The 27,686-nt window shown below is 45.6% G+C and overlaps 1 protein-coding gene across 6 annotated transcripts in view; it reads right to left on the bottom strand.

Moving 5' to 3' along the window:
- The window catches only part of ADD3 (adducin 3), a 99,567-nt gene extending 75,481 nt beyond the window's left edge, over positions 1-24,086 (bottom strand). For 2 of the 6 annotated variants that reach the window (XM_083844439.1, XM_083844442.1), the window contains exon 1: positions 23,866-24,086. The gene's annotated coding sequence lies outside the window, so the exon portion shown is untranslated. The remainder of the gene's footprint in view (positions 1-23,865) is intronic. The other 4 variants (XM_083844437.1, XM_083844438.1, XM_083844436.1 and 1 more) reach the window with 3 other exon arrangements.
- Positions 24,087-27,686: the final 3,600 nt, after the last annotated feature.

Raw genomic sequence — 27,686 nt, 5'->3', positions numbered from 1 at the left:
TTTCACCAGTGAGGCAGAAAACATTTCTTTCCAGGAACTCCAGGAAGGGCAAGTGAAAGGCGCTGGTCTCCAGGAGGGGTTTCCAAGTTGTGACCCCTGAGCCACCTCCCTGTGCAGTGCGGGCACCAATTCCCTGCCAGAGGGGCTGTGGTGGCTCTGGGTGCTCCTCCGTACCCCAAGAAGACCCTGGCACACTGGGGACACCAGGAGCCACAGCAGGGAAGGCAGGCAGGCCCACGGTGCTGCTGCAGGCCAAGGTCCTGCAGGCCAGCACAACCAGAATCCCTCGGAGAATTTAAAGACTTCAGAGGTATGCGGTGCACTTCCGAAACTTTAAAATGAAACATTCCTTCCACCAAGCACCCACACCACGAGTGGTCAGCAGCAGGTGCTGCAGCACGCACGGGTCTGCCAGGGGCACAGCAAGTCCTGTTCCCCAATATCCCCAACACAACGCAAGGCGGCTTCTCCGCGGGGTATACACAGGGTTTTTTTAAAAAGTTACCTTAAATTCACATTTCCAGGTAAATTCATGTCTCCTTTCCATTCAATACAAAGTGGACAGTGAATTCAAAATAAAATCTTTCTAAAGCAGTTTTGATAAAGGTACTAGTAAGGCTAATTTGAACTCCAGAGAGAAGGCATCAGGTCCTGCTCCAGCTTCTCCTCTTGCCATATGAGCTGTGTTGGCTGGAGCAGAGGTTTTCACACAGATGCCTACTTCTCAAAAGGAAAATATCAGTACACCTTGAGGCATCAGTGTTAAGAACTACTGCCAAGTGTTTGCCCAAAGACCAAGAGCCCAGGGATTTACAGACATGGTTTGAAATCCTGGATATGTCGCCACAGGCCAGGATATTTTCCGCACTCAACTCCAATGAAGGCTGTATTTCAATGCCCATCTTAAAAAAAAAAATAAAGGAATGTATTTTGGGCACAAAAAGCTTCAAAACAAATCCTTTTGATCAACCTCCCAAAATAGTTTTCAAATGCTGTTTTAAAACGTACAGATTATTATTACTTCAAATTTATAAACCCCAGCACATGTACTATGAAAGAAAAAAGAAGGTAAATGCTTAATTACACACATTGAATAATCCAGATAATGGCCTGACACACGCATCGTTCTGAATGCAAAGTAGAATGATGTTTTTAGCTGTAAACACAATGCAAAATTGTAAAATAACTTTGTTTTTGCCTTTGGTGAGAACACAATTCTTTAAGATATATTTCTGTTCTCAGTGGTAGATATATATGCCGATACACACACATATATTTGGCTTTTTTGCCTTTTAAATTTTGAAGCCTTTTCTTACAAAACATACCCTTTAAGATATTTCAGTAGAGATGAATAATTATATTTCCTCAAAGAGAAGAACATTGCCATTTATTGCCTTGATTAAAAAAAAGAAAAAAAACACACACTAGAAGCAACAACATGGTTTTTGCCAAATTACTGTTGTCCAAGAAGACTGTGACTGTTTTCTGTCGTGAAAACATCTATAAAGGAAGGCTGCACTCAAAAATCCCTGAGATGAGAGGCACTTACTGCTTTGGAGAGAGGAAGGAAGGAATACCCACAGCAAAGAACCCATGCCTTACACAACAAAAACCAGGCAGAAACAAAGACATACAAAAGGAAGGTCTACAGTTGAGCAGGCACCATCAGATGTGCGCACCCATATCGGCAGTATCAGGAAGGCAACACGAACGACGGCTGCTGTCTTTGTATCTGGCACTGAAAAATTCCTTATGCTATTGCCTATGGTATAAAACTAAACTTCTGCACAGGTTAGGACACATTCCAAGTCAACATTATTAAGGGGAGATTGTGCTTTTTATGAGACATTCACACAACTCAAGAAATTTCAGATAATAGAAAAGAACAAATAAAGAACTTCAGTGTCTACATGATGACAGTAGCTGTTTCAAAAATAAAAGCAACAAGACTTCTATCTGCTCTATGATACGCAAGTCTTAACTTTTTTTCCTCCCCACTGCCAAGCTTTAGTTTCAAACAACTTTTGCCACTTACAAGAAATACAAAAGATAAATTCCAAGCTGAAAATTAGACTAGTTTTAAGGTTTGAGGAAATACTATAAAATAGTAATACAGGAAAATAAATGCACAGTTTTTTAAATGAAAGATAATTGGAATAGATCTAGGGTTACGCAGTGAAAATACTGCTGCTGCACAGTTTTGTCTGGTTGATATCACCAAGTTGAGACGAAAGACAGATCCTGTCAGATACTGCTGCAAAAGCCATTATAACAAAGTCTAACTGATGCAATCCTGGTTTGTCATTCACCACAGGGATTCCAGATTTCCAAAGGAAAAAAAGGAAGAAAAAGGACCATTAGAACTATATGTAAGTGGTACAGTCAATTTACAGAAGATGTAAACAATAATAATACACCAATTTACTTACATTCGTAATACAAATCCCTACTTTGATGAATGCCTGCAGAGCACAAAGCTTCAGAAGATTGCTCAATTAGTTTAACTTATTTTGCCACCAAAAGCTAAAGGAAATTCTTACGTTTCGACTCAGGAAGAGCCTGCATTTCACAATACACATATTATTGTCCAAGTCCCATAACTCTAACTCCAAGTCAATATGAATGTTGCAGTTTAACATATATCTAGTATTCTTGAAAATACGAGTTATCGGGGTACAAGAACATGACTTGTTAACCTTTCTTTCCCCCTTCAGAAAGGAAGTTTTCTGTTTTTAATTCAGTTATGAGACAAAGCATTATTTGCAGCTTAATCAAGCTGACTCACTTAACCCAGGCTCCTCCAGCACACTTCTAACAAAGCTCTTTTGGGAAGGAATTATATTTCCTTTTTCAAAACTGCAAGTCAAAACGGCACTCAAGTGTACAGTAAGAACAATACATATGCACATTATTGCTAAACAAAAAGGATGCTAGTTTTACACGTTCCTCCCCCAAGAAAGGTGGGATAAGGCCTAGTTTGGTTTAAAGATCCCCTCTCAGCCCCAAAGTTGAATCCAACCATGCAGGCCTCCTCCTCCTCGCCTCTACAGGCGCCTTTCTAAAGGGATCCTGAACTTCTGCTACCAGGATTTATTGTGCACACTGTGATCCCTTCAACAGAAATTACTTAAAAAGACGAAGAACACATGCACTGATCAAACAGAGCACTGCATGAAGTGGCGACGTAATACTGCAAAAGATATACATCACAGGCCAACACCATTTACTGAGTTCAAGTATAAAATAAAATAGCACTACAAGAGTGTAACATTTCCTGACTATTCACATCTCAGTGAATTTACACAAGCCCCTACTAGTCTTTGCAAATCACTCACTTCCACTGCTAAGTCAGCTAAACTCAAAAGACAAAATGAATACAGTTGTTTTCATATGCTGCTTCTAAAAGCTTGCCATATTAATAACTTGTACATCAAATTGAGTTACAAAAAAAGAACAACACTAGGATAGAACTAATTGACATTTTAACTTGAGTGTGACTGCTGAATATTCTTTTTAATGATTCCAGTCTAATTCTAAGGTTTTATCTAAATTTTTCTTTTTACTATTCTATAGCATTATCTGCTTATTCAGATTGGGTTGGGATAATGCAAACAGAGGCTTGTTATCTGTTTAAACAGAAAACCCATCCTCTGTAACATTGCATTAAGTCAACATGCAACTTAACACCCCCTCCATATTCTTATTCTCTATGGTCTTCCTGGCCACCCAACTCCTTCCTCATCTGTTGTCTTCTGGCTCATTTTATTTCTGTTTTAAAAAATGAGCAAGTTTGGGTATTTGTACAAAAACAGTCATAACTTAGAAGAATGTTATAAATTGCATGTTGTAATAGCATAACATCTCAGGAACCTTCCCTAGAGTTAGCTCTTTGTTGAGCATCAACCTATAGGCTTACCAGCAAAATGTTGTCATGTACTCATGTTTCCTGTTTTAATATCCCCCCCCCCTTTTTTTTAAAAAAAGAAAACTAAGATTATTTTCATCCTTAGAAACAGGAAGTCATTAAATTCAAAATGTTTATGCTAAATGAAAACATACATATCTCCATGACTGCTATTCAGTGACTATTGGGTGGTCTCAATCTGAATCCAGTTTCTGAACAGCAAGTGCTTCCCTTGTAGAAATTATCAAAGCCAGTATCACTAAAACACAGCCTCAGAGACCAAGCATTGGAAAGGTATAAACAATCAGCTATTATAATTACAGTTCAGGATTACAAGATTTTTTTTTTTTTAAGAGTTGAACATACCCACAAAAACCTCTCAAACATCTGTTTTCACTAAGCATTTAAATCAATGTTTTCCCCAAATTATATCAGAAGTTGGCTTGTGTTGTACATTTCTTGGGATGAGGTCAGTAACGTGCATTAATGCAACGCCTTTGCTGCAGTAACATGCACATTTATTTGTGTTAGCATATGAATGAAGAGGGAAATTCATTATCCATTGGCATCCTCCATTGGGAAGCTTCACAACACTATCTGAAATTCCCCGTGATCAACATCTCCAACATGCTCCTAAACCATTTCAATTTTCCCTCTTAATTTTCAGAAGCATAAGAAATCTTCACTTTAGTATTTTGACTATAATACCCTAAAAGGTGGCAAGCAAAGACTTCCCATACACAAGACAACACGACTATATTCCCCAGCTTAACACAAAAAGCTGCAACTTTTGATTTTAGTTTATTGTCATACTAATCCCAGTTTACTACTGCCTGCCTTCTGCGGATATAAATTAGATTCTAGGAGAAATCAAACTCAAGTCCATCAGAACAAATTCTCAGTTGCTTTCTCAACACCATCTGTCCTTATCACAGGAAAATTCACTCCCTCTCAAACTCAAGTTTTTAATCATTAAATACGTGGAAGAACTCTCTTACGAGAAGATAACTGCAAAGCAGTTCCTCACTAATCGTGGGCATTTCCAGAAAACTTGAATGCTCCTCCAGCTCGCCCACTTGCTTTGCGTGAAAAGCAGTATTCAGAATTATCATCTGGAGAGGTCTACAAAAGTGCTGAGAACAGTTTCTGCATATTTTGATGCTCTATGAATCACCAAGAGTGGAACATGAAGCCAAAAACCTGTAAAACATACACACGTACAAACAACAAGTAAGACCTATCTTAGACCTACCAAAACGTATCCTGAACGTATCAGGAAGAGACCGACAGGAACTCATATATTATGCCATTTCCATATGAGACTATTTACATTTGTTTGGACCCACAGATCAATATGAACATCAGGAATTAATAAAGCCAGCAGTACAGAGCAGGTCTCCAGAGACCAGCCACATCTGCTCAGCAGTGCCAAGCTGCCAGCTGGAGAGAGTCCCAAAAGCCTTTACAGGGTCATCATGCACAGCAAAAGCTCGTGCTTGGCTAAAAACCTTCCAGCCTAGCAACAAAAAAAGTAATATGTATTCTGTTAATTACATTAAGTAATTAAGCCGTGTTTAGCTCTGTTAATTAGAATGCTTAATTTTAACAGGTCTAATACCCACAATTCTCATTTTGTTCTAGTACTGCAGAGAAAATCTGTTCTAGACGACCATCATTCTCACGACTAAGTCAAAAAAAATGCTGCTAACAAATAATCTATTGAAAATCCAAAACGAAAGTCAACCTAGATCCCAGGTGAAGACAGTTAATCACACAAGGACATTTTATCTAGGTATAAATTGTCAAAACTTCCTTTCCTGGTGCACAATTGATCAGAGCCTACTATGGCAAGAAATAAACCCAATGGCAGATGATATTTGCCTCCCTCCCCACTGCATCTCTCAAGCATCTGCTAGCCTATATGGCAATTGCTCCTTCCAAACACCTCCAGACAGAAGTACAGTACATCCATGCTCAGTCAAACACTCCTCAGTCCACAGCTTTTTCTGCAACTGCAGGTGGCCCAGCTTTCACATTAGAAAGCTACAGCTGGCACCCATAGCTACATGGGTCAGCACGTGCTGATGAGATGTGTGGCTGAGCACTACAACGGGTGAAGCCCCACCACGTAGCTTCCCCCTGCTCTGGGGGTGCTCACAGCTCACTGCCCTTTTATTACAGGAAATCATACCTCTGAATTTCCAGTTCTTGTCTTCCTGCTGCTTCCTAAGCTGAACACAAAAGGTCTGTCCAGGCTGGAGCTCTTTACAAGCCCCACAGGGGTGGCTCTTTTTGTGAAAAAGCCACTTTAAAAAGCATCGTTAAGATCAACCTGTTCAAATTAGTTTGAACAGCTCATGCGAACGACTGCTGTGCGGTCTATTTTATTAAAAGCAGACCACTGCTTCCAAACCTAACTCCTAGCAGCAAGCAGCACCAGGGGCTTACTACTAGTCCTCAAAGGCATGGTGTCTTCGAGGCTTTGTCATCGCTTAGCCTCACCATTGCTGAATCCACACAATGCTTTGGGAGCATTACCAGCACAGCACTGCCAGCAGAGCATGCGGGGCACTACCTCCAAAGGCACCTGAAATTATCAGGCTCACATTCCATTACCGACTCAGATCCTAATTTTATGTCCCTTTATGTCCCAGGACTTCTTATTCACACCACCCGGTACCCCAGATCGTTCATGAGGGAATGCAGATGTCATTTGCTCACCTTTGTAGTGTGCTGCAAAGTTTTCGGATGAAGAAATATTTCATCTTGTGGTGCTATATAAATAAACAAAGTATTATAAACAATCATTTTTATCTGACTGGGGTTATGTCATATGGTTTGCTTTCTTTATGAAAGAAAACACGTACATAAAGTGCAACCAGATGCTGTTGGCAGAGAGTCCATTTAATATGGGCTCATTTCTAAAAAACATGATTACAGATGTGGCCTACATCTTGAACCCAATGTTTAAAGGAAAATTCTCTACTTAATCATTTTACTTGCCATCTTTTTTTTCTCTATCTTTTTACATACATACAAAGTTTTCTAGAACTAAAAAGTTGAAACTCCCTCACCTTTTCACATTTCTACCACAAAAACAATTCACGTGTACCCTTATCTACAAAAAGCTGAACATGCTGCTTAGGAAACACTGCTATAAGAAAACTTTTCAGGAGAGAGCTAAGCCTAGTCTGACTTTCTTTACTACAAACAATGCTAACCTAGGACTGCCCCAACTCAAGTGTTTATTTTCAAAGTACACAAACGGTTATTATAACGCTACTCACATTTGTGGAGACACTTAAGATACTTCAATCAAATATGTTCAGTGTTTTGAGTTAGAAAAGAAATTCAACTAATACATACCCAAGTTTTAGATCACTAATGACATGTTTAACATCTCTAAGCCAATCTATAAAGCTCTTGGCCAGATAACTCAATTTGAGTTAGCTCGAATATATACATTGTATGACAAAATCAGTGTGCTCCATCATTGTTGAGAACGCAAAGTTTAATTCTGATAAGAACCCAATCAATCAACAAAACTAATAGGAATAATAAGTAAGTTCTAAACTGAAAATGGGTAACGTCTAAAGAAGAACTTGGTTCTTCATGCATGCCAATTTATAAAATGCTACCAACTTAGCTCAAGAAAGTTTTATTCAAACTCGTATTATTTTCAAAACAGGTTAGAAACAGCACAGAAAGCTTGACTGTATCATTCCCATCTAAAACCCAAGGACTTGCACCATATAAGATATCCAGATACTGAAGTACTTACGAATAGCACTCTTAATAAGTGCACTCCTGAACTGGATCAGGCAAGTTCATATTCACATGAGTACTGAATCCAATGTTTAAGAAAAATTCTCTCTGTATATAGTCATTTTACTCTTACTCTACATTCATGTTCATATTCATGCAAAATTAAATTAGTAAAACCCCAAGTGGTTCACAGTTATAAAGGTTATTGCCTTGATGATGTATTTATCATAGGAATTAAAGTACTTGAAGTGAGGTTAGTTAACCACCAGTGACATCACTTAAATCAACAACTGAAAACAATCCCTGTCTCCAAATTATCTTCAGGTTGAACCTTTGAAAAAAATAACTTGGCTCTTTCACAAGACATTGCCACTTATGAACACCTGTATTTATCATTAAAGCAAGTATTTGATTAACCTAGATTATTTTCCAAGCAGGGTATTAAAAAAGTCACATGAAACTATAAAGACGCTGAAGAACAAAATCAAGGCAGGGAAAAGCCCAATTTTCACCTTAAAAATACAACGCAAAATGAGACAATTGGCACTTCAATGTGAAAACCCTCTCGCAGCCAGGCAGTTTGGAACCACCAGGTACATCACCGCGCTTGCCTCTGGCGGCAGTGAGACCTGGCAGCATCAGTCCTCCACTACTATTTAAAACGTGCCACCCAAGCTCTAACGAAAACTTTAAACATCCATTGCATCTGAATTGAGCATTTTCAACAGGATTTTACAAAGAAAAGATAGTTGTGTAAATACTGTCCTTAAGAGGCGGAATCAGATTAATTTAATGTGTGATTAGAACTAAGGGCTTGTTCAGAGAGGAAGCGTTGGCTGGGATGGATAAAGAAGGCAATCAGAGCACAGATATGAGCAAGTCATTTGTTTCTGCTCCCTGAGGAAGCGATGAATTCATCTGGAGAGCGTGCCAGCTCTCCCAAGCTCAGCAATGTGCCTACTCTCGTTTTCCTGGGGCGGCTGGGAAGGAGGGTGCAGGTAGGCAGCTCTGAAGATTACTTCCAACAAGCTTCAACGCTACATCCTCAGTGAAAAAGAAGAGCCCACCAAGGTGTGGGAGCTTAAACTGTTTGTAATAAAAGCCTTGCTAAAACAAAATGACATGAAAGAAAAACCTAATTGGGAATATTTGTACCTAATACTGAAGTTGACCTACAGATGGGGTGAGGGGGAGCAGGAGAAACAGACGAGGATGTGTGTGTTTGTTTATTTTCTTAAGAGGGAATGCAAACAAACTGAACTGCTTAAGAACCTGAAACCTCCAGGTGGATTCTGACCACACTGAAGTCAACAGCAAAACTCGCTTTCATTTACTGGATGCCAACTGTTTCACACTATGGGCTGTCTGCAGAAAGGAGGAACGCCAACAGCTGTCAGTCACTGGGGGCTTCAAATATCCTAAAAGAAGAATAACACTGCAGCATTTACACAGTCTATATTAAAAAGAATTTAAAAAAAAATCTCACAGCCCAAGACTTTCCATGGGCTAAGCCAATATGCAGATGGGGCAGTCAAATATTACAGCAGTCTGAATGACGAGCTGAGAACTAAACAGAGTCTTGTTATCCATTTGTCATCTGTGCAGAGCTGGGAGGACCCGGGGATCCGGACCCCACTGCACAAAGAGCATGTGTGCAGGCATGGCACTGTAAGGGCTGTATTCACACTTCCCTAACCGGGCACCCTAATTAGCCGGCTAAGTCTGAACTGGGTTTGCCTTGTTGTAAGGCTTCCACCAACAATAGAGTTCTCCAGAAAGCAATTCGAGGCAGGGATGTGATTAAGCAGAAAGCCCGGGCTGGATGAGCTGGGCGGCTGAATGGCTCCTGCCTTCCCTCTGCCTCCTGCCTTCCCTCTGCCTCAGGGACCGAGACGGAGAGATTCTGTGGCTCCACAGCCAGCTGTGGAACCGTGCCCAGTGCAAACCCCACAAGCATCACGAGATGCTACAACAAAATCCTTCAACACACACATGAAAAAATTTCTACTGTTGTGCTTTTACACCCCCCAATCCATCAAATGTGCCAAAGACAGCACTCAAATTAATTAGAAAGCTGTGCAACTGCACACTTCAGTCAAGTCTGCACTAGCTCAGTTCACCACAAAGAACAAACAAATAAAAGATCAGATCCTCATGTGCTAAATACGAACTCAGACCACTCAGGAGACTGAATTTCACACAATTTCAAGTTAACTGAATACTGTGAGGATGTCCACTGGAACGTTTACTCTTGCACTGAGTTACACAACCTTGTAACCCTCGCAACCCACAGCCTCCTGTAAATAACTATGTTTTTCCAACACATCCATGCTCACCTCGCTTCCGATCATAAGTGGACATTGCAATGATCTCTAGACAGGCAGACAGACCCCACTTTTTGAAATGCTTTAGTAATTTAGGCACTTCAGGGCAAACTTTTTTTTTCCTCTCTTACGTAACACCCATTGCTACAGTCCACAGAAATGTTTCCAAAAGTTTCTCCTCGGGGCTATATACAGTTTTACCCCTTTCATCAGCTTTCTTTTTCATCAAAAAGATTTTGTGTGCGTCATACGCATATATAGCACACACACACACACACAAAAAAAGACTAAAAATGTTGCATTTGCTGTATTTGACTATAATGCACTGTAGTGGTGTACAGAAAGTGCTGATCTCAAATCACACACAGCTTTTTGCTACATGAAGAATCCAGTTTTCACCTTCCGAAGCACTATACGATTAGCCATAGCAAGGGCTTTCACTTTACCTGAGAGCTGTTTCTAACATGGACAGCATAAAAATAAGAGTGGAAAAAGAGTTATGTTGTTGAGCCTGAATATGAGAAAGAGCATTAGGAAAGGCTGCTCTGGATTTCTAGGATTAAAGAAATTAATAAGACATTTTGACCAGCACATACAGAAATAGACAGTGAAAAGAAACATTTCTGGGTATGAGGTATGACTCAAAGTTGTACCTGACTGTATACCAACATGCAAAGACACAACAGTTATTAAGAACAAAAATGGGGAGAAAATACCACCAAAACATTTAAAAAGAATCAGATTAAGAGGACATTAAAGATACCTACAGCTTTGACTTCAGCAGCTTTACTAGGATTATACATTAGTTTGTAAGTGTTAATGCCAAGATCTCAATTTTTTTCCCTCCTCTCTGAATAGTATCTGCAAAACCACAGCACCGCACGCTCTTTGCCCTGAAAAATCAAGTGTTCTGACACAGCAGAGACGAGACAAGGGACTCGGCATCACTCCTCTTCTGCAGTGGTTCAGCATCAGAATGGGAGAGAGCTAGCAGCGCGCTCTGGCTTCTTGCTTCACCCGAGAGGCACAGTCATTTACCAAAGGCTTAGCAAAGAAAGCCGTTTGCATCCTGAAGTATGCTGTGATGATTCTACCCTTACAATTAAGGTCACCTTATAACAGAAGTAGGAGTGAAAGCCAACAGCAGCAGCCAGCCGTGGCACGCCAGAGAGCGGCGAGGAGCACCAGGTACTCACCGCTCATAGCAGCACCGCTCCTCGGCAGGCATGAGCCCAGTGCTTGGCACAAGGCTGCAAGAACCTCAGGCACAACCAGACCTATCAGGCTGGCTTCAGTTACACCCTCTGGTGACTCTGGATGTCTCCTGCTGAATTTACTGCTCTAATCAAAGAGACTTCCTGAATAAGCCAGAATTCAGGGGAAGTGCATAAAGATAGGACACAGTGATTAACAGTATTGCCCGAATTGCCTGCTATTGGGCTTTCAACTACTTCAGACACTCAAGCTGCTTCAGTTTTAAACTCTGCTTAAAGCAAAATGAGCAAACGCCAATAAAAAAAATTGATGGAAAAACCAGCATCAGCCAAACCCGGCATTGTTTGTTTCAATTATATAGAATCATTATGTCCAGTTCTTGGATCCTCTTTATTATACCCTCATTTCCCAACTGAAGAAGCCTCTGTAGCAGAAAACCCTAAGGAGCCATAATTTAACAAAGACAGTATCCAAATTTGATACAAAGATTGCATGAATGAAGCCAGTAATCTGGGCATGGTTAGAGGGTTTTTTGTTGTTTTTTAAATTTCCAATGGACAAAATAAAAAACTACATTTGATAATAAATCATCTTTTTTACAAGTTAGCTTAATACCCTTCCTCTTGGTACAAGAATGTAATGCTATTCTCCTTGCCAAGAAACAACAAAAAAAGCATAGAAGACCCACATTGAACAAGAAATGAAACAAACATCAGACGCACACGGTATTTTCAAAATTTTTTTTTTTTCCTCCTGCACATCAGCTCTCCTGTTAACTGAGCCCCTTTACAAGGGGCAGTGCTGGAGGCCAGCCTTCAGCAAGCTCCCCGAAACAGAGCAGGGAGAGATGTGGCAGGGCAGTGCTGGGGGACCCAACTGGCACCCCAGGGCATCCAACTGGCACCCCAGGGCACCCAACTGGCACCCCAGGGCACGAGGCCTACGCATGAGGCCTACGCATGAGGCCCAGGCAGGAGCAATAGCCGACAGGGCAGCCCTGAGGAGAAGGGCCGAGAACCCGAACCTGAGGGAGGGCAGCGCCTGCACCCAGCCCAACGAGAGCAAGAGGCAGCGGCACCACACGCGGCCTTCACGTGCTTAAAAGGCCCAGCATGACCAGCTCCCTCTAAGCCTTTTGGCTAATCACATCGAAAATTCGGGAGCGTTCAGCCTCCCTCTTTTGATTCATCTAACGCTGAAACCAGGTCGTCCAACACGCTGACACAGCCAGGGCTGTTATTTTTAAACACAGCCATAGTCTATTTAGCTAAAGCATCTTTACTCTGACTGAGCCAGTATTACTTTGATAAGACTCCTTAAGTATCTACTCTGAAGCTGGCACATCACATCAAACAAAAAGAAAAAGCACAAAAACTTCTGGAGATAATGCTTCAGTGCAGTTGAGGGTGGGGGGACAAACAACAACAACAATAAACACAGAAAAAATAAATAAAAAGAAAAGGAAAAAGTGAGGAACACACCAGGATAAAGGACATGAAGTGCTATCTACAGGACAGCTATGCACGCTGTGAGTGCGTATCATTCACCACCTGCAGGGAATAACTGGAACCATTTCAGTCAACTTCAACAGCAAACAGCTTTCTGCTGTTGTGAAGTCAGCATTAAATTTGTTAAAACAATTCTTGTGCCAAGTTTGTTAGTAGCAACACTAGGTTTTCTTACACATCATTTAACTGATGAAAACCTGGATGGAAGGAAAAGTCAGATAACACTGTCCAAAGGATGAAAAGAGACCACAAGTTTTAATTACAGGACGCTCTGGGAGGCAGGCTGAGCTATGCTAAGCCAACCTATTTGTATACTTTTTCCTGAATGCAATTGTCACTTCTTCACATATAAAGTTGTCTTGCAGCTGTATGCATAAGTTCATTGCTAGAACCAAGAACAGCCCCATTCTTTCTCACCAAAAAAATCACTTTGGTCTATAAGTTGCAGAATGCTGACGTATGAGAACAAGACACCCTGTTTTACCTGATGAAATAAAGCTTTACCATGGCAATATTTTGCCTCAGTTTCTTGTACATAACCATGAAACAGAGCTAAAAAATAGCAATGTTACACACCGCTCAATAGTGAAAACCTTTTTATTTTACATGAGAAAAAGTAGTTACGATGCTTTGCATTGTACAGGAACGCTGCAGACTGAAGACAAGGGGATGGTGCCACAGAAAGCAACCCCAATGCCCCATCCCAAGCACCCAGCCCAGGACCATCACCCACCGGCAGCCCCACGGAGCTGGGACATGGCTGGACGATGCTTGAGCCCAGGAGTGGCTGCATCCAGTGCGCAGCCGTGCCAGGCCACAGCTCTGTGTGCGCAAACTGCCCTGAGGCCCCCGCTGCTATAGGACATCATGGCACAATGCCACCCGCTGCTGTAATGTGCTTGGTCTGCCTGGCTGCCAGCATCCCGTGCCCCATGTGTCTGACACCCCAGCAGCGCTCCAGCTCCACGTCAGGACACACTAACGCTTGCAGATGAAGGGAGCCAGTTGGTTATTTTACTCCAACAGCAAGCTGACTTCAAGGACTTAATGCAAAATGAGAAAAACCCGAATCGCAGAGGCACCTTCCACTGTCCTGCCTGCACACACGCTCCATACCTCCACCTCCTGCAATCAGTAAGAGTTCGGTGAGCCAAATGCACAGATACGACTGCATGTTATGGTCTAAGGATAATAAAATATGGAGGCACGCTTCAACGCTTATTCCTAAAGCTTCATCAGCTTTTTCACTCCTCCTCTGCATTCCGTGCACCAGTTACATCAGCAAGTCCCACTTTCAGCTTGGTTATCCCCATTTTTCTTCCTCCCCCTCCCTACATGACACTTTCATTCTTCAAATCCAGCATCTAGGACAGGAAACTCTCCAAACTATCAGATAACAGGAGTGGCTTTTCAAAACTTGGAAGGTTTGACACATATCTGAGCCTCTTAAGAATTGCCAAAATAAACAATGGACAAGGAGGTTTTAATTAAAATAATTTTGAAGTCTATGTAGTTTCTCCAAAACGTTGCCTTCACCCCAAAGAGCCTTCCCTCAAACAAGACCTTTTCCCAAAGATTTTGGGAGTACTGGCAGGGCAGGGGGAACCTAATGACCTGGAGCTGCCAGCTCGTATCTCAAAGCCTAGAGAAACTGCCTCTTCTTTCTGACTTGCCTAAAAACAAGTCTCCTTGCAAAAGGCTTAGCTTGCAGACAACGTCCACATATGTATTTGCACGGACTGAACAAGCCAGCATTGCCCCCTTCACAGGATTTTGGGACCGCAGCCCCAAGCTCAGTACAGACAGGTTCCCCTGTCTCCTTGGCACGTTCCCACCGTTGAGACCTTGCACCTGCTCCAGTGCTCGTGCGGCTCCTCCTGGAGCCAATTCAACTTATTAAAAAGAATTAATGCAGAAAGTGAAAGGAGAGGAGGTGTTCTGCTGTATTTTCACAGTGGACTACTTAAGTTTAGTGAGCACCAGCACTTGTAACAAAAGCGTTTGGGACAGGATCCAACTATACATGGCTTTCTTGTATTTCTTTAAATTGGTTTTGGAGAGCGAGAGAGAGAGAATAACCAAAAAAAAGGTTTAGAAAGAAGGTGAAATAACCTTGGAGGGAGGACATTGCATTATGCCATGTGAACCAGAATGGTTTCCCCAGCACAAATATATGCCAGCACACATTCTTCAAGTTAACTAATAAACTGAAGAGCCATAAAATAGAATTACTTGCGCTACACGTTTACACACTATAGCTGGTAATTCTGCAGCTTTAATTCCATCTTTGAACTATCAGTTATATTGACAAATAACAGCGGCAGCAGTGCATTATTACAAAAAAGGAGTAAACAAATGACCTCTATCTAACTTTATTAAGGTAATAAAAGGCAGATTTTTTTTTTTTAAACTTTCTTCAAAGAGAGTTTTATAGCTAACCACCAGCAGGGTGTGGACTGAAGCTAAAAACTTTGAAATAGGTCCCTGTGAAATCTGAAACCAAAATACAGCAAAGGTCACCCTTCTGCAAAGAACCGTCTGGTCTGCATGCATGCTATAAGCAAAGCTCTGTTAGCTCAGCCGCGGTAATAACCTCGCTCAACTCGCCCCCTGGGAACAGCAGCAACATCGGGTTTCTACTACAAAGATAAATTTCCTACATACAATACCCGTTACTATACATTTGCAGCATGTTTGATAGCAGCCAGACTCTCCTGTTACATGGCATACCTCAAGCTATTTTTTTCTTGTCAAAGGCTAGCCCAGGTTATAAATATGACTCTGTGAGTCCAACTCCCACCTTTAGCTAATTCATTTTAGTCAACGTTTCGCAGACAGTAGAGAGTCTTATGCAAAGTATTAGCCAACGTTAAGAGCAAAGGAGGCAATGCATTTGATTATTATTTTTTTTTTTAACCCAAAGGAGACTATTTGAACCCTTTTCAGCAAGGAAACATGGTGAATTTTTCCATCAGAGATAGGATCTAACCCAAGTATGGGGACAATCACACTACTGTGCTGTGGGCTGCCCTGTTGGGCTGGCCCTGGGATGGCCGGGTGATCTTGGGCTGCTGCTGACTTCGCCTACGGAGCCGGAGCAGCCTCGATCAGGCACTCCTACATCCGAGCACCAAGCTCTCCCTTCCCTTGGCTCGAGTTGCATCCTAGGTGCTTGCCAACTGAGGGAAGATTTGGCAATCTTTGCAGCTCAGCAAGGATTTCACAAAGGGTATGACCGCCCTTGCTGGAGGACACTTCTCTGGCAGCATTGCACGCCCGCCAGTGGCCATGCTGGGTCCATCGCAGGGGACAGCGCCTTGACCCAGGCAGTCGGAAACCTTCAGGCTTAAGGTATTTTGAAGGGAAAAGGTTCCCACCTGTCAGTAAATTATGTCATTAGATTTGATTAGAAGCACTGACACGCAGTGACAGCCTCATGTTAGGAACAACTAGAAAGAACATTTTCTGCTGATCTGACAGCAAAAATTGCCATTTGGAACGAAGCAGTGGTTGAGAAGAACTAAGCAGTCCTTCTGATCTAGCCCTTATTGAGCTGTCATCCTAGGGCGTGTAAAATCACAGGCACTGCTGTTTAAAAACATCTAAGCTTGAGCAAACAAGCACACTGGAAGCATAACATACATCCAAACCCGCATCTGAAGAGGAAGCGGCGTTTCAGTTTCCCCCCAGAGCCTGGCTCACAGGAAAGCATCTGATACAAAGAGGGAACCCAGAGCTGCCCCTCTGCTGCCTCAGGGCGAATTATCCAGGTACCTCTAAGTACCACCTCCCAGTGTTTTACAGCCTAAACATTTTATATAGTTAAACTGAATTGTCTTGAGTTCTCATGTTTTAATCAGGAAGCTCCCTGGACCCATTTCAAGGCACATACTTTTTTTTTTTTCCTTATAAACTAACCTGGTTTTGAGCACAGACTCACTCATGTTAGTGCTTTACAGATGTATTCAATCTCTTAGCACACTGCAAAATTATTTAAACAAAGTTTGAAATAGAGAAGAAAAGGAGGGGGAGAACCTGACTGCCAGACCACTAGGACTGTTTTTTTGTGTGTTTTTTTTAATTATGGATTTTTAAATCCCACAAGTTTCGAAGTATTTGCAAAATCCTCTATTTCTTTTCTTTCCTTCCCCCCCCCCCCCCCCCCCACTGGTACTAGACCCATGATTTTGATTAGCTTGATAAAGAACAAGCCAACTCTATGAAATGGGCTTTGCTGGTTACAGGCTTATTTTGCTTTAGAAATCATTGCACTGCCCATTATTAAAGCACGTCTCACAACTTCCTTTTTCTCCCTCAGCTGCTCAGGATTAAGTCTTTGCAATGAAAATATTTATGAAAATTTTACTGAAAGATCTACTTTGGACACTTCGTCTTAGGAGACGGAGCACTCTGTTCCAAATCATGCACACAAGAGGTGTCTGCCAAGCGCTCCAGCTGTGTCCCTCCAGTCCTTAAGCCATTTAACACAGAACACGCACGTGTCCTTTGCATGCCAAGTCAGCTATGCGTCAAAGACAAATAGCTCTGAATACTCAACTTATAACAATCGGCACGCCAACAAGAAACCTAATTTGTATTCAGTATTATGTACATTGAAGGGAATGGGGGGAAAAAAAACAACGCATGTATATATATTCTTTACCTTGAGAATTTAAGGAATAAGTAAAATACACAGCCTTTGGCATGAAAATATACAGTTTGCCCTAGGAGACAACAGCTCCCATTTACTAAATGAGTTGGAGATCATGAACATCTCTGCTTTCTGCCTTCTAGCCTGACAGCTGGGCCAGAAAAAAACTTAATTGTTTTGAATCTCTAGAAGAGTCTTGCCTTTGCATATACTTTTAGACAAGCATGCATTTAAAGCAAGCTGCCATTCAAAGCCAAAAATTCCACAGATTAACTGTGAACATTACAAAGACTTAAGACTCCTCAACTTGGCATTTAGTACAATACTTCATATGCAATCAAGATCTGAAACATGATGATGGGCTTGCGGGCACTGCCACAATTTAATCATGATAACAGAAATATTTCACTAGGTATTCATTTATCATGGCAGTTATATTATATCACACGGGCTAATGTTGAAATTCAGTTAACACGGGAGTGCCAGCTGTTAATTTGATATAGAAACCAGCTTCTTGCACTCTAAGTTTCACAACCACCATAAAAATTGCAGATAACACAGCTGAAAGCAACCATACGAGGATACATGATCTTTCCCTCCACAGAGTACTACATCATGAAATCTCAAAATAAAGTTTGAATGTTCTAACAATTAACTTTTTTTGTCTGGTTTTGAGGTTTTAGGATGCACAGCAAATACAGTAGGTTGTCTGGTATGTAGCAAAGATCGGTGTATTAAAGGCACGCCAGAATAACTAACTGGCTTACACCACATTTTACTCCTGTTTTAGCATTATCCAGGAGCCTGGAAAAATGACTGTGCAATCCACAAGCACTCCTGCAAACGACTGTGTATTTGTGTCAGGAAAACACACAGGTTCTTTGCCACGCCACAGGTTCTTTGCCACGCCACCACTTGTGTGCTGGTTCTCAACAGAGCTGGACGCGTTGTCTGGTATCTTTCACTCCTTCCACCTCCAAAGCTTGTTTTCAGTTTTGCCTAATTTTTCATATTTTAGGCTTAAGGTTGCCTCTGCTAAGTGTCTGCTAGATCTGAAGCATCTGAGCCAAAACACTTCAACTCTTCCTGACACAAGGGCTCATAAGTATGCTTTCCAATGCTATAGTTTAATTTTCATGTTTAAATCCAGGATATTTTCCTTTGGAAAGCACTACTTCGCTTTCAAATACTTGACTTTGTGGCCTTACTGATGTTCTTTCTAATTACAGAGCTTTTTGTACATGTATCTATGAAGACTGAAATGGGAGTGAGACCATTGCTGATTCTTGCACTGGGCACAGTCAGAAGAGCTGAGACGTCACTGTGTGGTCTGAAAAGCAGCCTGCAATGTCTTCACCCAACCTGTGTTTTGGAAAAGACCAGGCTGGCCAACAAACTTCGCCCAAAGGCCTGAACTCTCCCTCCTGAGGTCATCCTTTGCTCAGGGGCTGTTGGTGAAGGGGACCGGGAATTGGTGAAAGCCCCCCAACACACACACACCTTCATATGGGTTGCCGAGGAAGTGCTGGGACGCTGAGTTATATGAAACAACGTGCTTTAATACCAGCAATCTCTCTGAACACAGCAACTTGAAAGTTCCATTGATCTACAATGATTTGAGTCACACAGACAAGGTCAGTACCGAACGGATTTCACAGGCTTAAGACAAGACCTCTAGAACTGTTGCAAAAGCCTTCCTTCACCAAAAGCCAGCCTACGCTTGGAGGGAAAGAAACAAAATGTTTAAGATATATTTCACCTTTCTCGTTTTTTCTACATTAGCACAATAAAGCAAGCTTTAGGCAATAAGCAAGGCTTTCTACTTTGCACCCAGCAGGACATGCACAGGAGGGCTTTGCTGGGTGGCACGCACCTTGCTGCCAGATCTGACGTCGGCTGTGCATCTGCAAACACAAGAAGATGCAGATCCAACTGGTCTCTGAAGAACGTCACGTGTAGTGCAACAGGTACGAATGAAATGCATAGCAATGCTTGTTTTCCAAAAAATAAAAAACATAACGTTTTCCTGGGCAACCTGCTCCAGGTAGCCTTGCTTGAGCAGATGACCTCCTGAGGTCCCTCCCAGCCTAAACCATTCTATGATTCTGTGATAACACACTTAAACGTAGGCAACAACAACAAAAATCTTAAGACAAATTATTGTGGGCGTAGCTGAAGATAGCAAGCACAAGTTCACACAGCGATTCAACAGAATCCTCTCACTTGGGCCGATGGAGTCCAGCTCCTGGCTGAAGTGCCAGCCACCTCCACCAGCAGCACCACGCGGAGGACTCATTCAAGGCAGCACAGCGGCTGTAAGAGAAGCAATAAAAGCTGCAAGGGGACAGGAATTTAACTCCATCGTACTCAAGATCGCCACGTCCTTCAGCTGGAGAAGTAGCTTCAGGAGGTGCTGGCTGCGCGGGGGCACAGGGATTTTCCCAGCTGTCAGCCATCGGGTCAAGCAAATGCTGAGGGAAGAGCTGCACAGACCAAGCGGGGCACGGCTCCCACGCTGGTTAGCACATTTACTAAACCCCACAGCTCCCTGCCGCTTTGAAGTCACCAGGATTTTAACACATTAAACAACGCAAGGCAAGGAAAGAGTTTCTTCCCAGCCAAGACCAGAGCGGTTTAAGAGACTGGAACAGTGAATGAGGCTATTATACTATTTCCTTAATTAGCACTTTGTACCAGCTGATTGCATCCTTGTTAAGAAGAGTTTACATTATTACCCTTTGAATGACTTTAAATATAATAATGAATCTTATATGCTCCCAGAGTCCTGACTAAATAATTACCTACGTCACATCAGCTAAACCGTGAAGATGCAGGCTATAAAAAAAACAAGAATCATCAGAAGGAGCCTTCTTTCAGAAACTTTTCAATGAATCCTAAGAAAACCTCAACTTTTTAGTAGAAGCTATTTTCCATTTTACTGACTATAGAAGGAAAAAAACCCTCCACTACAGCCTGGATTAAAAGCAAGCTATAATTGAAGACACTTTCATATCTGACCGAATTTATTAATGCAATTAAAAATTGGTTTGTCTTAACTAATAATCCAGACCAAGAGCTATCCACAGAACCACCACGTACTTGCCAGGACATCCTTAAAAGAAACACCTCAAATTCTCACTTGCGACATACAACGAGTTGTTACCTCGCACAGGGAAAAGAAAGAAGTGCTTCCCCACATGCCAGTTGTCTCAAAGTTAATGTAGGAACTAGACCTGTTCGCCACATAATTTAACATTACCACAATGAATAAGCTGTGGCTTGCTCCCTAAGGGTCAAGTAGCTTTTATTCATCCTCATGCACCAAAAAATGCTACATAAAAGACACTGCCCTCCGAGAACCATAACACTGCCACACCACCGCCTCTTCTCCTAACGCAGGCACCAGCATTCCAAAACATAGCTTGAGGAAAAGCCTGTGATGTAACAGGAAGCAATGCTATTAAACCCTATAGATCGCATTCTTCTGGGTCGATACCAAAACAATGACCCACTCGGTTTTTGAAACACCGGCACTACGAAATTGCAGAATTGATCTACAAGAGAAATAACAGCCAGAGGTTGCTATGGCCACTACAGTTGCAGGACATTTTAAAAAGAATTTTATTTTCCTCCTGTTTAGAAAAGCTAGCAAGGCCAACTTTATGCACCAGCTCAAGGTCACACACGGTTTCGTTTCCTAAATTATTATATCTTTTAAGCACTGTAATTGCAGTGCCGTCAGCCGCAGAGCAGGCTGTTAGGGATGCTTGCTGCAGGTTTAACCGGCAGCAGTAATTTTCACGAGGCACCCCCGTGCTCACCAACACCTCCAGCACCAGGCTGGGCAGGAACGAGCCCGGCAGGGCCAGGGGACCCATTCCAGTTCGCACCCACAGCGCTTCCCAGCAGCGCGGGGCAGGCAGAGGCACCGCAGCGTGCAGTCCTGCTCACGCCCAGCTGCTATAAGGAGCGCTGCAGCGGGTGGGGAACGCGCCACCTGCACCCTGCCCTGCGGGATGCACCTCAGCATCACCCCCAAATCATCGTTTCCTTAAATAAAAACACCAGCTGCGCCGATCCTCAGGCAAGAGTACAGGATAATGACCGATTTAACCAAGACACTATTAAAACCCCAGCCATCCTGGGGTGCAGCAGCACTCCATCTAATGGCCAAGGGGTAAGGACGTGCTCGGTCATCACCCCCATGTGCTAACCCCGACCACCGAGCACTCGGTCCCTCAAGAGCCCCTGCTTGGGGCTTCATGTTCTCCCACTGAAAACTAAGCAGGAGTTATAATTTGTTCTGAAAAACAACAAGAAATCTTCTAAAGCTGAAGATTTGGAGACTCGTAAAGCTAAGACCAGTATCTGCTATTAATGAGCACACACAAATTAAGGAGCTCGTGCACTCCTTTCTCAAAGCAGCACCTGCCAGCCCTTTTGGCACCAGCCCAGGAACCGGCCACATTCCCAGACCCACACCTGCTCTCCTCACCAAGCCCTGGGCACGGCCGCAGCAGGCTGCAAGGACTCACCTGGGGTTTTTGGCCACGCCGCCGTAACGGCTGGGCATGCAGAACACCTCCACTGAGAGCTCGCTGGCACAAGACGTGCCGGTGGCCCCGGGCACAAAGCGAGCCTTGCCCAGCAAAGCCACTGCTGGGGCCACCACACATGGCAGTGCCGCTTCCCTCCAAACCAACCGCCGCTGGTGGCGGCACGGCACCAGCCACCCGTGCCTGGAGCAGGCGGGATCCTGAAGTCTCCCCGGTCGCACCGAAGCCCAGCAGCTGAGGTCACATTTAGCAGCTTCACTCCTCTGGTCCCAAAGCCGATTTAAGCAACAGCTTATCCAGCACAATAAGTAATTTGGCAATTTCATACCTTGATTCTTTTAGAACCCTTGGCTGATTATTTTTTTGCTCATTCATCGCCACTAATTCTGTTTTAAAACTCAGCCCCTCCTAGGAGTGCTGCCCAGATAAGGCTCAATCCTGTTCTTTTTTCCCTCTGCTCGCGATCGTATCACCACCCCCGAGATAGCCCAGTACCCCTGGACGAAGGGCAAGCCACTGGTGCAGGCTCAACTGCAAGACAAGGATGCTCAGAAGACAGAGCCATAAGCCACCACCTCCAGGAGCAGCCCTGGTGCTGGCTGTTTTTCAGGTCAGTTCCTCGCTCATTTCCCCACGCCACTGCAAGGCTTCATCGCTGAAATTTGGTAACGCAGAGGCTGCCTAGCTGCCAGACCACCCGCAAGTCTGGGATAAACATTGGTTTATGTAGTAAGAACTCATTTAAAAATTCAAGGTGGATTTAACGCAAGAAGAAAATTGTCTTGGGGCCGCAACCAGAACTGGGGAGCGAACTCCCCAAAGGCGTCCCCACCGCAACCTCGCTACCGAAGTTCACGGCACAAACCTTGAAATTTGTGGTGACCAACACACACGCAGCGTCACACGACAGAACCAAAACACCAAACCCTCACCAAACGGGGGCTGCACGGCCGGGGCTGCTCCCCGGGGAGACAGCGGGGGAGAAGCGGGGCCGGGGGGGACAGGTACTGGTGGCACTGGGAGGTGCGCCACTGGCAGCCCAGCAAGTCGGTGATGGGAACGCCTGGAAATTGGGTTCCTGGGCTCCCCGCGCCACTACAAGCGGCAAAGGTGGAGCTGTACGTGTGCGAGCGTTTCCACAGCCCAGCTCTCACGGAGCACGCAGATTTTCAGCGGTTTTCTCAGCCTTGTGGGGCCGGGCCCCGCGCTTACGGCCGGCCCTAATTGCAATCCCTTCCCCGGCTTTATGGGGTCAGGGTCTCCAAACCGAGGCGCGCTGCTCCGCGCCCCGTCCTTTCCACGGCGGCACCGGAGCCGGCAGCCAAGGCGGCAGCACCGCAGCGCCAGCCGGGGCGCTGGGGGCTCCCGGGCGTGCGGAGACCCCCACAGGAGGGGGGAAAGAAAGGGGGGAAAGGGATGGGGGCGGCCACCCGCCGGGGGGGGGTGTTTGGGGAAAAGCGAGGCAGGGAAACGCCGCGAACTCACCGCTGCGCTCTGGCAAGGCTGGGGGGGGGGGGGGGGGGGGGCGCGGCGGGTCCGGCACCGGGGTGCGGGTGTGCAAGGGGGGTATAAGGGGGGGTGCAAAAGGGGTGCAAGGGGGGGGGGTCCTCGCCGTGCCCCCGGGCGCGCAGCAGCAGCCGCCCCGCAGCCTTTGTGCGCCGCCGCGCGGCCCCGCCGGGCTGCACGCGCTGCTTGCACGCGCACGGCGCCAGCTACACCCCCCCCCGCCCCCCACCCTACACACACACACACACCCCCTACACACACACACACCCCCAGGGACCCCCCATTTGGGGGCTGCCCCCCCCGGCCCCACAGCGCATCCCCAGCGCATCCCGCCCGCCCCACACCGCCCTCGGCGGCGCCGGGAGGCGACATTTTGAGGCCCCCCCTCCTTCACAACCCCCCCTCCCCGACCCCCCCACAAGCACGGCAGCGTTACCTCGGCGTCCCCGCTGCTCACTCCATCCCTTCCCTTCCCTCCTCTCCTCGCCTCTCCGCCCCGCGGCGGGCACGGCCGGGGAGGGGCAGGGGGCAGGGCCGGGGAGGGGAGGGGAGGGGATGGGGGAGGGCCGGGGGGGCGGCGCACGATGTGGCAGGAAGGGACACCTGGGCTCCTCCTCCTTCCCCCTGTGGAGCACTATCTGGCAGCGGCCGCCTCCCGGCTGAGGCTGGGTGGGGGGGGGCTGCGAGGGGCTGGGGCTGCGAGGAGGAGGAGGAGGAGGAGGATGAAGAGGAGGAGGAGGAGGAGGAGGAGGAAGAGGAGGCCCCGCCCGTCTCCCTCCATTGTTGTTCCCGCCCGGAGCGGAGGGGAGGGACCCGCCCCCCCCCCCGCTGTGCTGCAGTGTGTGCGCAACATGCAAATCTCTCTTTTTTTTTCTTTTTTTTTTTTTTTCAAAAGCCGGCCTCCGTGGAGGCTCCCGCGGCTGGGCTCTGCGGCTGCAGTCGCCCCTGTGCTGCTCTCTGCCCGGTGTGGTTGGGCTTTGGGGTCTGGGGTTTGCTGGCCCGCCTCTGACCAGCCCTTTGAACTCGCAGAAGCACGTATCGATGCGTGCAAAAACCCCTGGGTGACATGCACGCATGCAAAAATAATAATAATAATAATAATAATAATAATAATAATAATAATAATAATAATAATAATCCAATGCAAAAATAATAATGATTTTGAAAGTCTGTTATTATATTTGTAATTGTTTTTAAGATTCAAAAGTTGTGCAAAATGCGCTTGGAAGGCTTAAAAGTTCCCTCTGAGACCCAACGGCAGTGCTTACAGGTGTAAAGCCGCTCACACAACCGGCTTTGCGTCGTTTCAGGGACAAAACCTTGTAATTCTGCAACCTGCTGGCTTTGGAAGGGCTCCTTGGGGACGGCGATGGCAGGGACACGAGCGGGGCTGCAGCAAGGGCAGGGCGAGGGCTGCGTGCGCCCAGGGCCTTCGGTGGGAGCCAGCAGGGAGGCTCCAGCCCCGCCGGCTGTGCCACCACGTCAGCGTGAGCCCCAGGTCCCTCGGGAGCTACAGAGGGCCTCAGAGACACAACTGCTTGAGGCTCCGAGCTGCCCAGCCCTGGGGTGTGCAAGGAGGAGGTCTTTTAGCTTTGCAAATTTCCACCCGTGGCTGAGATGGCCCCAGCTGGCAGGACCGGGGCTCTGGGAACCCGTAGGTGCTGGCCAGTAATAATGGGATGAGGTGGAGCGGCACCTGTTATTTAGTGCAGGACCTCTAACCATCTGGCGGCTGCGGGGAATTAAAGCTTACCTGGGGCACGGGAGGAGCGGGTGCGTTCACACACACACACACACACACACCCCTACCTGCATGTGGAGCGCGCTGAGGCAATCGGCTTCCTCGTGCGTGGTTATTCACTGCAACGCTCGTTTGCCTTGTAGGAAGAAAAATAATAATACAGCTGTATCATGTTTTGATAAGCTTTCAACCTGAAAACCCAAGGAATGCCACAATTTAGTTGTGGTTTTGGAAGTGAGGGTGGTGCCGCGGTGAGGATCAGGAACTCCCTCCGGCCACTGACCAATTTCAGCTGGAAATCAGAGGGGAGTTGTCAACCCTCGGAGCAATCAGGCTCAACCTTCCCCAGGAGGGTATTGGGAATGGAAAAACCTCGCTGCTTTCGAGATAAAGTTTATTAAAGCCATGACACGAGGCGCTGTCTGCGCAGCACGCTTGATGTCTGGGGAGGCTGATCTGAGCGCTGAGGCGCTGCGTGACATCGATCACACACCTGGAAATCTGAATTTCAGAGGCACCGCTTGCTTACCCCAGCAGAATGCTTTCAGACATGTAAAGATGCCTCGTGTGTTTATTGTAGGGCAAGTTCTCTTCTCCTGGGCATGTGGCTAAGTTTTCCCATTACTCTAGTCCTGAAAAGCTTACGGGGATGACAAATCCTCGTGATTCAGACCACGAACGGATTACAAGCAGGACCAAGGAGAAACATTCCTGCACAGGTTAGACTTTTCCCATCAGTTCTGGAGGTTTTGTTCCTTTGGAGTGGCTGCTGGGTGCTGCTGAGCTCGGCCCGGTCCCGTGGGTGCCGCGGCTCCTGGGGTGCCTGGGTGCTGCTGCTGAGGTGCCCGTCGGTCTGCAGATAGGCAACAGATAGCACAGCGAGGGGGGATAGCAGCCAGGACAGATCCACTCGGGTCAGACTGGAGCTCTGGGTTAAAAAATACACCTTAATGAGTAGCCCAAGCCCACAGAAAGCTACTGTAACATTGCGTTTTTGGAGAGTGGGTCCTCAGAAAGAATTAGGGCTGTGCTCCTCTCTCTGGGCTTCGTGCCCTTGTCCCTGTTTGCAGTGCCAATGAAACCCTCTCTCTGCACATTTCCTGCATGCAGCTAAATACAGTCCCACAAACAAACAAACAAAACAACACAAAACTACATACAACAGATAACGTGTCTCCTTTCTGGGGGCCCGATCCACCAGACGTACTTTGCCACTTACACGGTCCTGCAGCCTTTTCACCCTCCATAAAGCCATGTGTCTAATCGGGGGACCGAGCTGAGCTACTCGTTAGAATCTTGGCCAAACCACAAACATTTGTTTCCTTGCTTTATGCCAAACTCCGAGAAAGGAGGAGGGAGTGGCACGAAGCTCATGTTAATGAGTTCTTCGTTCCCCACAGAGAGATAATCAGAGCACTGCTCAGAGATTCATCAACATTTTTTATTAGCACTTTAATGGCCTACATTTTTTTTTTTTTTAGGGAGTTACTTCAGCTAAGAGCTAGATAATTCCTCGTGCAGCTGTGGTTTAGGAAGCAGCTCAGGGGACGTGCATGTCAAATTACTTGAGCTCTAGTTAAAAAAAATAATATATATATATACACCACAAGGTTTCCTGGGTGCTTCCTTTTCCAATCAAGGGCACTATGTCCTCAATCTCTCTCTCCTGAGTTGTGTGGGGTTGTGTGGGGTTTTGAGGTTTCTTTTGCACTCTTTGCAGCCTGGAGAGCCGTGCGGTGAAGCGCCAGCCCCTGATGGCACTGCACGTTTGCCATGGACGAGGGACCGTTTCAGCCGGCCGAAATGGGGATCAAAGGTGCTGAATGCTGAGGACCGGAGCCTTTTACCCACTGCTGCGGGGTGAGCCCCAAGCCAAGGTGTTCAACCGTGCCCAGGAGACCTGGCTCGGCCACCTATCTGTAGGTTACGGCGAGAGCTGACGGGTGGGGAGCGCTCTCACGGCCCGGGGGGAGGCTGCTCAGAAATTACACAAAGTTTGGCATTCACAGCTGCTTTCTTGGGGAGGTTTTCACAGCAAGAGCATCGCCATCTCGCCCTCCTGCTTCCCGGGGCGTAGTTTTGGGCTTTGATTTTGCTTTTATGAAACTCGGGGCATTTTGCAGCCCCCATGCCCGCAGAAGCGTCCCTCTTCCCGCAGCAGACTGCCAAGGCAGCAGGGGCGGTTGCTCTGGGGTCCCTTTGGTTGGAAAGGGGGAGAGCTGCCGGCCTTGCGCTGTCGTTGAGGAGGGCTGCTCGCTGGAAATGGCCCTACAGCTTCTTCCCATGCCTCCCCCGCTCCCCAGCGGCCTGATTTCCTTCTGGTCTTCTGGAGAGAGCTGTGAGAATATATACATTAAAGGCAGGCAGGCAGTCCAGTGCTGCAGGATAGCTGGGGTTATGAGAGTATAATAAAGGAATACTATGTACTTTTTCCTGAATCGAGCCCCAAGTGTTTCCTGTCAAACCTCAGCACAATGGGACACAAATGTCCAGTTCATTACGTTCACATTTCCTCC

The sequence above is a fragment of the Anser anser genome, assembly GCF_964211835.1.
Source record: "Anser anser genome assembly, chromosome: 7".
Lineage (NCBI taxonomy): Eukaryota > Metazoa > Chordata > Aves > Anseriformes > Anatidae > Anser > Anser anser.
The sequence above is the reverse complement of the archived record's forward strand: the minus strand, read 5'-3'. Positions and strand labels throughout refer to the sequence as shown.